At 37.5% G+C, this 12,406-nt stretch overlaps 1 pseudogene; it reads left to right on the forward strand.

The window, feature by feature from the left end:
* Positions 1 to 9,498: 9,498 nt before the first annotated feature.
* On the forward strand, positions 9,499 to 9,648 carry LOC115029803 (U2 spliceosomal RNA; annotated as a pseudogene).
* The last annotated feature ends 2,758 nt before the right edge of the window (positions 9,649 to 12,406 follow it).

Here is a 12,406-nt window from a genome sequence, read left to right on the forward strand (position 1 = left end):
CTGGAGCTCTTGTCTCTAGCTGCATATGTATCGAAAGATGGCCTAGTCGGCCATCAATGGAAAGAGAGGCCCATTGGACTTGCAAACTTTATATGCCCCAATATAGGGGAATGCCAGGGCCAAAAGAATGGGAATGGGTGGGTAGGGAAGTGGGGGGCGCTATGGGGGACTTTTGGGATAGCATTGGAAATGTAATTGAGGAAAATATGTAATAAAAATATTAAAAATCAAAAAAAAAATGTAGGCTCAACATGCCCAAATCTATGGGACACAAAGAAGCAGTGCTAAAAGGAAAGTTCATAGCACTAAGTGTCTCAAAAAAGAAATTAGAAAGTTCTCATATCACAATTTAAAAAATACACCTGAAAGCTCTAGAATAGCAATAAGCAAGCACTCAAAGGAGGAGTAGAAGGCAGGAAATAAGCAAACTCAGGACAGAAATCAATCAGTTAGAAACAAAGAAAACAATGCAAAGAATGAAGGAAACCAAGATCTATTACTTTGAGAAAATCAACAAGATAGACAAACCCTTATCCAAACTAACAAAGAGACAGAGAAAGTATCCAAATAGTGAAACCCAGTAATGAAATGGAGACATAATATCTGACACTGAAAAAATTCAAAGAATCATTAGGTCTTACTCTAAAAGTCTGTACTCCATAAAATTGGGAAATCCCAATGAAGTGAATGATTTTTTAAACAGATACCACTTACCAAAGTTAAATCAAGATTAGATAAAGTATTTAAACATCCCCATAACCCTTAAAGAAATAGAAGCAGTCACTAAAAGTCTAACAACAACAACAGCCTAGGGCAAGATGGTTTTAGTTCAGAATACCACTTTCAAGGAAGAACTAATACCAGTACATCTCAAACTAGTCCACAAAGCAGAAACAGACAGAACACTGCCAAACTTATTCTATTAATGCACAGTCACCCTAATATCTAATTCACAAAATGACTCAAGAAAGAAAATTGCAGACTGATTTTTCTTATGAACATTAATGCAAAAATACTCAATGAAATACTCACAAAACTAATCCAGGAACACAGCAAACATATCATCCATAAAGATCAAGTAGGCTTCCCCCAGGGATGCAAGGAAGGTTCAGTATATGAAAACCCATCAAAATAATCCACAAAAAAACATACTGAAAGAAAAAAAATCACATGATTATCTTAGTAGATCCAAAAAAAAACTTTTGATAAAATCTAATACCTCTTCATGTTAACAGTATTAGAGAAGTTAGGAATACAAGCCATATAGCTCAACATAACCAAAGTTGTATACAGCAAGCCAATAGCTAACATGCAGTTGAATGAAGAGAAACTTAAAGCATTTCCAGTAAAATCAAAGACAAGTTTGCCCACTGTCTCCCTATCTCTTCAATAGAGTACTTGAAGTTCTAGCCAGAGCAATAAGAAAACTAAAGGAGATCAAGGGGATAAAAATTGGAAAGGAAGAAGTCAAAGTAATGCTATTTGTGGATGATATGATAGTATACATAAGCAATCCCAAAAATTCTACCAGAGAATTCCTCCAGCTGATAAACACCTTGAACAAAGTGGCTGGTAACAAAATTAACTGAAATCAGTAGCATTGCTTTATACAAATGACAAACCCACCAAGAAATGAATTAGGGAAGCAAAATCCTTTACAATAGTCATGGATAATATAAAACATCTTGGTTAACTCTATCCAAGCAAGGGAAATATCTGTAAGACAACCGCAAGTCCCTGAAGAAAGCCACTGAAGAAGATACCTGAAGACGGAAATATCTCCCATGTGCATGGGATTATCATATTGAAAATGGCCATCTCACTAAAAGAAATGTACAAATTCAATGCAATACCCATCAAAATTCCAACATAGTTTTTATAGACATTGAAAACGCAATGGTCTACTTCATATAGAACAACAAAACCCCCAGGATAGCCAAAACTCTCCTGAACAATAAAAAATCTTTGGGAAAAACCACCATCCCTGACCTCGAGGTATACCACAGAGTAATACTGATCAAACTGCATGGTATTGATGCATAAACAGACACGAAGATCAATGGAATTGAATTGAAGGCCCAGAAATTAACCCACACACCTATGGACACTTGATTTTTTTTTTTTATGAAGAAGCCAAAATCATACAATGGAAATATAAAAGCATCTTTAACAACTGGTGCTGGACTAACTGAAAACCTTCATATAGAAGAATGAAAATAGACCCATAGTTATCACCCTGCATGAAACTCAAGTCTAAATGGATCAAAGTCCTCAACATAAAACTGGATACACTAAATCTCATAAAAGAAAAAGTGTTAAATACACTTGAAAACATTGGTACAGGGGACAAGTTTCTAAACAGAACACCAATGACTCAGGCTCTAAGACCCACCGTTGATAAATGGGACCTTATGGAACTGCAAAGCTTCTGTAAGGTAAAGGACACTGTCAATAGGACAAATTGGCAGCCTACAGATTGGGGAAGGATCTTCACCAACCCTGCATCAGACAGAGTGCTAATATCCAAACTTTACAAAGAACTCAAGATGTTAGACAGCAACAACTCAAGAACCCCAATTTAAAAATGGGTCACAGAGATAAACAGAAAACTCTACAGAGGAATTTTAAGTGGCTGAGAAGCACTCAGATAAATGTTCAAAATCCTTATTCATCAGGGAAATGCAAACCAAAACATCTCTAAGTTTCTATCAAAATGGCTAAGATAAAAATCTCAAGAAATAGCACATGCTGGTGAGGATGGGGAGCAAGAGGAACATTTTCTTTGCTGGTGGGAGTGCACACTTGTACAACTGCTTTGGAAATCAAGTTGGTGGTTTCTCAGAAAATAGGGACTAGTTCCACCTCAAGACCCAGCTATACCACTCCTGTGCATATACCCAAAAGATGCTCCAACATCCCACAAAGACTATCTTCATAGCAGCTTTATTTGTAATAGCCAGAAACTTTAAAAAAACCCAGTTGACCTTCAAATGTGTATCTTATATTCCCTAAATGTTATCTGATTTTGAGATCATTATGTCATTGTGTTTTCACAAAGAAAAGAAGATGCACCATATTATAAGTATTTTAAAAATAGCTTGTATTAAAATTATATTTCACTTTTATGTGTATGAGTATATTTGCCTGAATGTGTGCATGTCCTCTGTGTATGTATCCAGCATATAGAGTTCAGGTGAGAGGCCTGGATCCAGTGCAACAAGAGTCAGAATGTGCTCTGTACCTAGGCTTTGTTGGTATGTGCCTTTAATCCTAGTACTGGGAGGGCAGTGGCAGGCAGATCTATGTGAGTTTTCAGTCAGCTTGGTCTACAAAGAGAGTTTTAGGACAGCTAGCTGTTCACAGTGAAACCCTTTCTTGAAAAATCAACAAAAAATAATTTTGTACTGTTAGAAGAGTGCTAGGAACTGAACTGCATTTTAAAAGACATTACAGAATGTGAACTAGAGAGAAAAGTTAAAATTCTATGGATGGTGACAAATGCTTTATCTCCTGCTCAGGTCTTAGAAAAACCTGAAAATTCATGGAGGCAGAGACCATCTGAATATAAGTAATATAGTAAGTCATTATATATATTTTCTCTAAAGGAACAGTAGGGGATTCACTTCTGAGCCATCTCTGTAGCACTTCTAGAAAACTTTGGGATTTGAATATTTGTCATAACACACACACACTCACACACACACACACACAAGTTTCTCTAATTTGTTTAATATTTTACCTAGGAAGGAAGTTTGTCCAGAAGCACACAATAAATGGGTGGTTGTCTTTTTTAGGGCCTGTTAATATTCAGAGATGTGGCTGAGGAATTCTCACAGGAGTAATTAGAATATTTAGACCATGCTTAGAGGTCATTGTAAATGGATGTTACACTGGAGAATTATAGAAGTGTATTCTTTTTAGCTAAGGATTCTCTTCTTATATAACTCCTTTGTATTTATGTGTTTTGTGTATATGTAAACTCTGGTGTCTAGAGAGTCCCAGAAATAATGGAAATTCTGCTTTTCAACATAGCCATGCCATTGTGTGTCATTTTTATTTTTCTGTGTCTCAGGAATTGTAGCCAATGGTATATAATCTGCATGTGCTGTCCAGTTCTCTTAAGCAATCAGTTGTCAGGGAGTGAAAACAGAAAACAAACAAACAAAAAAAAAAACAAAAACAAAAAAAAGAAAAGAAAGAGTAAGATGAAATCAGGAGGATCGATAAACCAACTAACAAGATGTAGAAGGAAGGGATATTCAGTTTGAGGGGTTTTTGAGATGGCAGGGAGAAGGAGACTTCCTTTTTCCTTTTGTGATCGTTAGTGACGAGGAAAGTCAGCTGTGTGCTTTCTAGGACTCTCCTAGATGGCAGTCTTTCACCCCAGCTTCTGATGACGGAGTCTTCATTGGTTAAATCAAATGATTGAGATTTTGTTTAAATACAAAACAAACCAAAGAAACAAAAGCAAAAAAAAAAAAAACCCCACTAATTGGGCCCTTAGTTTTCATGACCTATCATACTACCTCTTCTTGATTATATTTCAGAACATGACATGCATCAGGAAATGGTTTATTGTAATCGGTTTTGTCTACTGCTTTCATAAAGCAACAATGACCAAGGCAACTTCTGAAAGAAAGAGGTTACTTTGGCTAATGCTCCCAGACAATAAGAGTCCACCATTGCCCAGGGTCCTAAAAGCAAGCAGCATGTTGTTAAACAGAAAGCTTAGAGATCATATCCTCACCCACTGTATTAAGGAGGGAAAGAGAGAACTAAGGTGGCTTGGAGCTATTTCTTTTTTAAGAGCCTACCACCAGTTCATACTTTATTCAATAGTGATCCAACAACTAAACCTTCCAAAACATTCTGACCAGGTGGGCAATTAACAACAAATCCATAAGCCAATGGGGACATTCTCCTTTAAAGCAATATAAGCAGTCTTCTAATATTCATGTTATAATTGTGCCAAAAGGCAGATTTTAGAAGATTTTGATATTATTGTAGAGAATATTCCTTTTGCTTCTTGTTTGGGTTTTCTCTTTGTTTCTGAATCAGAGTCTCAGTCTGTAGCCTGGACATTCCTGTAACCTGATATGGAGACCAGGATGGCTTCTATCTCAGAGATCTGCCTGCCTGAGCCTCCAGTGTTGCCAGTTGTTTTAAAATACTACCATCTTTTCCCAGGAAGGGCCACACTACCAAGCCCTCCCTACTTCCCTTTCTACTCACCTTCAGCTCTGGGATATGATTACTCCCCCAGAACCCTCTTGTGACCCTTGAATTTGCTGATAAAAGACACATGCAGCTTGTCACCTTACAGCTTGCCTTCCATGACATAATTGCTGGGTGCAGATATCTCCTGTCTTGAGAAGAGTGCCCTTACCAATTTATTATCTCCATCTCTCTGCCTGCTTAAACTTAGTGGCTAGCCTAACTTAACCCCTGCCAAACATTCTTGGCCACCCACCTGTAGCATAGGTCATAGTCCCAGATCCCCTGATACCTTACATGATTGCTTTTCACTTCTCCTTCCAAAGCATGGCCAAAATGCCTCTTTCCCCCACCTCCTCCTCTGGAACCTGGAAGTCCTGCCTGTACCTTCCTCCCAGCAACTGGTTCAAGGCTTTCTTTACTGACAAGTCAAGAACCAATTAGGAAACAGAATTTTAACATCAGAACCTCCCCTTACACCTGAATGCTGGGATGAAAGACACACCCCACTGTGCCTGGCATGAATTTCACTTTTATCTTTTAATATATTTGCTAGAATGCAGCAAGAATTTTTTCATTGTTTGACCTGCTAATTTTTTTTTTAATTATGAGATCAAGCCCCTTTGATTTGCATTGAAACACTGATATTTGTCTTCCATGTCCTACTTCTAGGAGCCTCCCCAGCCCGGGGCAAGGTAGTGGTGGAGTCACAGAGTAGGACTCTGGTGAAGGCTTTAAAGTCTGAGGGTCTCAGGGCTTTCTAGCTTTCTGATTGTACTGAAATGCTGATGATAACTTCTAAAAAGTCCTAAAAACTTTTCTTGCTCTTTCTTAGAGTAAAAGACTGCTGGCTTAGGCAATTAATACCTGTAGTCTAACAGAGGGGGAATAAGCAATGCAGTCTTTCTTCTATCTCAGCAGGAACTGCTGGGCTCTAACTTTCAGCCTGCTAGTCAGAAGTTGCAGGAAGAGAAGCCACTTAGAGAAGTGATTGTAGAATTTATTACTAAGCTGTAAAAAGGTTCCTATGAAAGCTATCTAAGGGGAAAAGTGGGGGATGGGAAAAATTCTTCTAGGTAAGGAAAAGGAAAAAAATTCTAGTCTAAGTGGGGAAAGGCAAAAAAAAAAAATCTCTCTCAATTTTCCTCATCTCTTTTTGTCCTCAGTACTTATACATCTTTCAGAATATATGATCATATATTACAAAGTTCACAAGTTCGCACAAAAATCAAATCATAAATTGAAATGAAGTTCACAACAGAGAATGTTTACATTCATATCCATTAGAAGTAATTATCTGGCTAAACATCCACCACCTGTCTCAGCTCCACAGTTTCACTGAAGGTTTAAAGCCATAACTAAGTTATTAGTGAAGTTTTGTATAGACAAACCGTCAATATTTTATCTTCTGTCCTAGCACCTATAATAAATTGTTAGTTCCCTTATGACCTTAGTTAATTGTTTTACAACCTCTTGGAATGTCCTCTGAATAGGAGAAACTCTGGTTACCATCTAAGAGCAATTAACTGGTGACACTTGGGAGACTGGCAGAGTTCTCATTGTAGCTTTGACTATCAGAAAATGGCCTAACAGCAGCCCTGTTGTAAAAGAGTTTAATGATCACAAATATAATTTTAGAAATTCTTATAGGATCATCATTAAGACTTAAGTCATCTATTTGTCTATATGGCATCACTACAAGATAGTACATCTTTGTGGATCTACAGAGATTTGCTCCAAAGGGGTGAGCTCCTACTTAGTGGTTGTTATATATGTTTAATAATAGCAGGAAAAGCATATTAATAACAGGAATCACTCCTAAAATGAATCACTTACAGCCTTGCTTAATTAGGGCACACATGTCACAGATTATATAATAATCTGAAGCAGGACATTTCAGGATGATCACCTGCTAGTTATTAGCTAATCCCATTATGGCTCCTGACATCCTACAATATGATGGATAGGTTCTCTATAGAGTTACCATCAGGCTCACAGAGTTCTTCACTTCCTGTTTCATTTCAGACTGAGAATTCTTTATATTTCTATCTCAGTAGATTGTGATATTCACATTGTGCATTATCCTCATTATTTCCTCAGCCTTTTGTGAGAATTCTCTTGTCCTTCAATCACCTTTGTCCCTGTCCTGTTTGAGTTCAGGTGTTTGTTTCCTCTTTATATCCTCTGACCCATTGAATAGTCCCTGAATTGTATAATGGGTCCACTCTCTTGAATTTCATTCAAATTACATGTTAGATACAGCACTGTATTGCCCTAGTGATTAGGGGTAGGGATATTCTATCCAATCTTCTTACATTTCTGTGGTTACAGCCTGCCATTTGTATTTTTCTATGAAGTTTTAGATCAGGAGGATGATACTTGAATGAGGGAATGCTATGATTAGGAGTTGAGAATACAGTATTTGAGGCTAGGAACTTGTGGGTAGAGAATGCTACTAGATCAAGCATTGTTTTAATCAAATCAACAACCATGTGGGGTTGGCTATGTCTATATGTTGGCTATGTCTATATATAGGAGTCAGGACAGCGTAACAGCTATGTGGACGCCTGCTTTAGACAGAGTGGGAGAGATAGGTTAGGGGGTGGTGGGGGGAGTTGGTTAGGTTTAGAGTAATTGTCTAGCCTGGAAAGAATTAGATCTCAAATACATCCTTAAGCACAGGCATTGTGTGTTGGGTTTGGGGATGCACTAAGGACTCAAAGTCTTGAGGGACTGAGAAAGAACCTCATTTGAGGGAACACCAGTGTCCTCATGTCCTCATGGTGTGTGATCAAGGACTGAGCAAACAGGCCTGAGACTTTCTGGACTTGAAATCTCCAAACACCTTTAGGAATCATGTGGCCTGTCCTAGGAAAGTCACATGTCATCAGTGCATTGGTGATAACTGCAGACCTTGGTACTTGTTAGGTCCAGGAGCTACAGGGCTGGTAGATAGGCAGAAACGGAGCATGGATCTTATGAGTAGCTCTGCTGCTCATAGTGATGGAGCTCTCATATTTTTGCAGTGGCTATCTTACTGTTGTTGGTAAGTTTGAGATCTTGTGTACTGGTGCCTATCCTTTCTCATTCTTCTTATGATTAACAGAATATTCTCTTAAAGATGATCTTGCAGCATTAAATTGAGGTATTGATGTTTCACACAATGTTTTCTTTTCTATTTTGGATACAATAAAGATTTTGTTACTCAATTTATCCCAACTTTTACAAATTCCGTGTTCTACCACTAATTTACATAAGAGGGTGGCACTTAGAGCCTGTGAATTCTCATCCTAAAAAGCTTTTAGTTATTATTCACATAAATATCAACTGAAATTGTGAGTGGATCCCTATGTATTTTTGCAAACTACACTGTTACGGGAACAGTCGCTAACATTTACTCTATAACATCTTATCACTAGTTTTCCATCTGTGATGTATGTACATTATATTGGTCATTTACATGTTTTCCTTATGTTTTATTTTTTGATGCAGGGTTTCTTTACACAGCCCTGTCTGTGCTAGAACTCACTATGTAGACAATGCTGGCCTTGAATGTGCAGAGTTAGCCTGCCTCTGCATCCAGAGTGCAGGGATTAAAAGCCTGAGTCACCAGACCCAACTTGATATTCACTGTCAGAATTGACTTTCAAGCTACTGGGAGTTTATGTAAGCTATGTATGAAGAAGGCTCAGATGTCATAGAATACAGTGAAATTCTCAAAGGACAGAAAACATTTTAATGAAGAGTTCTCTCTTCTTCACGTATGTCCTTTTGGGAAGAGTTAGGCTCCTTTCATTTTGTTTCATGATTAATTCAGACAGTGAGTAGGGTACAGAATTTTCACCATGATCCTACCATTTCTTTATGCCCTTCAGTATTGGGTGAGTTTGTTTAGAAGTGGGCCTTAAATTACCCAAGCTAAAATGCTAGCTAAGTATGAGTATAAACTATTTGAGTGTTAGCATATTATTTCTAGAAATCTTTGTTTTCTCCTTATCTACTGAGCACAGCACTGTGTTAGAATACACGTGTTTGCTGTAGAATGTCCTCCCTATCAGCCATTCTCATTCTGTTCTTCCAGATCTGCTCACCATGGAGCATTAAAACAAACCCTGGAAGACGAAGAGAGAAGAGCCAGTAGCCAAGTCATTGAGGCATGAGTGGTATGGGGTTCAAGTGACAGTGGAAACTGGACATCAAATTATTTTTGCTACATTCTCGGGTGTAACATAAGAACTCAGCAGGTGAAGACACATTTATGAATATAGTTTTAGAGCACATACAATCGCTTCTTGGCCTTTTGGCTAAGATCAAGTGTAGAGCACATACATCTCAGATTAAATGTTGATAAGGAATTAAAATTTGCGTAGTAATTGTTAATGTTTTGAACCATGTCTAAATTCCTGAGATTCACAATTTGTATTATCAGTTTTCTAAAATAGTGGTTTGGAGTTGAAATAAATACTTACCCAATTTTTCTCAGTATTTCAAAATGATCATCAAGCACACTCTTGGGGATTTCTAAACTGTACATGAGCATGTTCACATTGTTTGTTCATATGTTATACCTTTTAAATTTCATGGTTTCTTGATTTGTATGGACTCATGCTTGAAATTACGGTGAAAAATTTTTTTTTAATTTAGATTTCTTCATCTATTTACTGACAACCACTGTCCCCCTCCTTATCCCCACTCACAGAGACCTTCCTTGCTTCTCCACTGAGAATGTGGGTCCTCCTGAGAATTCCCCAAATCTTTTGCATTAAGTCTCTGCCGGATTAGGCATATACTCTCCCACAGAGGCCAGACTAGGCAACTTTGTTGGGGAATGGATACCACAGTCAGGCTACAGCTTTAGGGACAGCCTCTGTTCCAGTTGTTTGGGGGCCCACATAGAACTTGAGCTGCATGTCTGCTATGTATGTGTTGTGTGTCTCATTCTAGCTCGAGTATATTCTTTGGGGGGGGAGGCTCAATCTTTGAGAGCTCCCAAAGGTCCAGGTTAGTTGACTGTGTAGGTCATCCTCTGGGGTTCTCATCCCCTTCAGTACCTTCAATCCTTCCTCCAACACTCCCATAAGAGTCTCTGAGCTCTGTCCAATGTTTGGCTATGGGTAACTGCATCAGTTTTCTGTCAGCTGCTGTGTAGAGCCTCTCAGCAAACAGTAGTGCTAGGCTCCTGTCTGCAAGTATAAGATAATATCATTAGTAATGACAAATATTGGTGCTTGCCTGTGGGATAGGTTTCAAGTTGGGCTAGTTATTGGTTAACCATTCCTTCAGTTTCTCCAGTTATATTTCATGATAAATTTTCTGGTATGTCTATAATAGTAGCAGTGTTTAAAGAATTTATGAAAGATTCAAAATGGAATATTTTTGAAAGACTTTTAGAATGGAATTACTCAAGTAAAATAGGCCATGAGGCTACCATAAGAAATCAACAGAAAGATAAATAATTTCACACCATTTTGTCAATTTTTGTTTCTTTTTCTCTTAGTGAGTTTCTATTTCATAGATATTTTGCAGTATATTTAATTTTTTTTATGAACATCATCACAATTTTCCCTAGGTTTTCTCTTTACTGTATTTGGTTGTTCAGGAAGCTGCACACTTTCTTGACTGGTGTTTAAAGTGAGTTGGATTCCCACTGATGCTGTCTCTGTTCTTCCATTGCATTGTCTCCAGTGTTTGTTATTGCCTAGAACCTTGAGTGTGGACACTGACTAGGAAGAGAAGAGATCTCAGTATACATTGGATGAGCATTTTGTTCATGACTAGCCATGTGGAACATGTAGTATGAATAGTTGGCTGTTTTAACTGCTTTTGAGTTCAGTCCATTGGCTTCTTGATCATTTGCACTGTATTTTTTTTTAATTTTGATAAAACCCTTGATTACAGTAGTTTATGTTTTTCAGTAGTACTTAAAGTACTTACAAGGTCTAGGACTTTTTTCCATGGTATCTCTATGGTGTTTTGTGTATGACTACATCATCTTTAAAAGAGATTGAAATCTTGCTTTTCTACTTTTTTCTTCTTTTCATCCTTTTGTCTTATTCAGATTTCTCTAGTCCACACTTATGTTACTGGACTCAGTAAGACAGGAGAGTACAAGCATCTTCTCCTTTCACTGTTCCTTCTGATGCTGTTCATTTTTTTTTCTATGCACAGGACTGTTGGTCTTGGTGTGGCATATATACCCTTTACTTTCTTAAGTCATATTCCTTTTCTTCCTGCTCCCTTTAGGAGTTTAGCACAAAATCTTGTTGAACTTGATCTTATGATATTTCCATTAGTTGTGTGATTTCCATATCATATAACACTCTTGTTGTTCTTGTTGTTGTTGTTCTGTGTTTTGTTTAAATTAATGATCTAGATGGTTAACTACCAGTAGTATGGTTTTTCCTCCTCCAGATTGAAATAGTGTTTTCCTGTTTTGGTGTGTTGCACATGGTATGCTACCACTCAACTCTCCTTTATTCATCTATTTTTTAATGTAAAATGTTGTATTTCCTGTGTTCTCATTGATAGACTTGCTCTGTCTTTTTTTTTTTTTGAGATACTATTTGCTTCTAATTATAATCTGGAGTGCTACTTGAATGCATGACCCTTGTTATTTCATAACTTTCTTCAAGTGAACTTCATGCTCCATGAATTTTAAGTTCCAAATTTTTGGCATAATGATAATGTTCATAGTTATCTTTTCATGCTTTCATGTTTATAAGAATGTTGACAAGACCTTAGGTTTCAGTTCTCTTTATATGGTTTGACAATGTCACTAACATAGTTCAATGATGTTTAGCTTTGTGGTTTTAATATCTTGATGTGGAATGTCAAAAAGAGTTTTGGCCTTTGTTCCTGAAAGGGAAACAGGAAGAATAGGTGTTTTCCCTGTAAATGCACCACAGGTCAGTGTTGTGTCCACATTTCTTTGAAAATTGTTTTTGTTACTGAAGCCATGCAAACATTTATTTTCTTCCTTTGATAATGTCCTCTTTCTTAGTCACAGTTTCTATTGCTGTGAAGAGACATTCCAAACATGGCAACTCTTATACAGGAAAATGTTTCATTGGGGTTGGCTTACAGGTTATGAGGTTAGGGTCATTATCATCATGGTGGGAAGCATGCCATTGTACACCAGCACACATAGTGTTAGAGAAGTACTTAAGAGTTCCACATCTGGATTGGCAGGAAG

The sequence above is a fragment of the Mus caroli genome, unplaced genomic scaffold (assembly GCF_978045245.1).
Source record: "Mus caroli unplaced genomic scaffold, Mus_caroli_1 scaffold_18, whole genome shotgun sequence".
Lineage (NCBI taxonomy): Eukaryota > Metazoa > Chordata > Mammalia > Rodentia > Muridae > Mus > Mus caroli.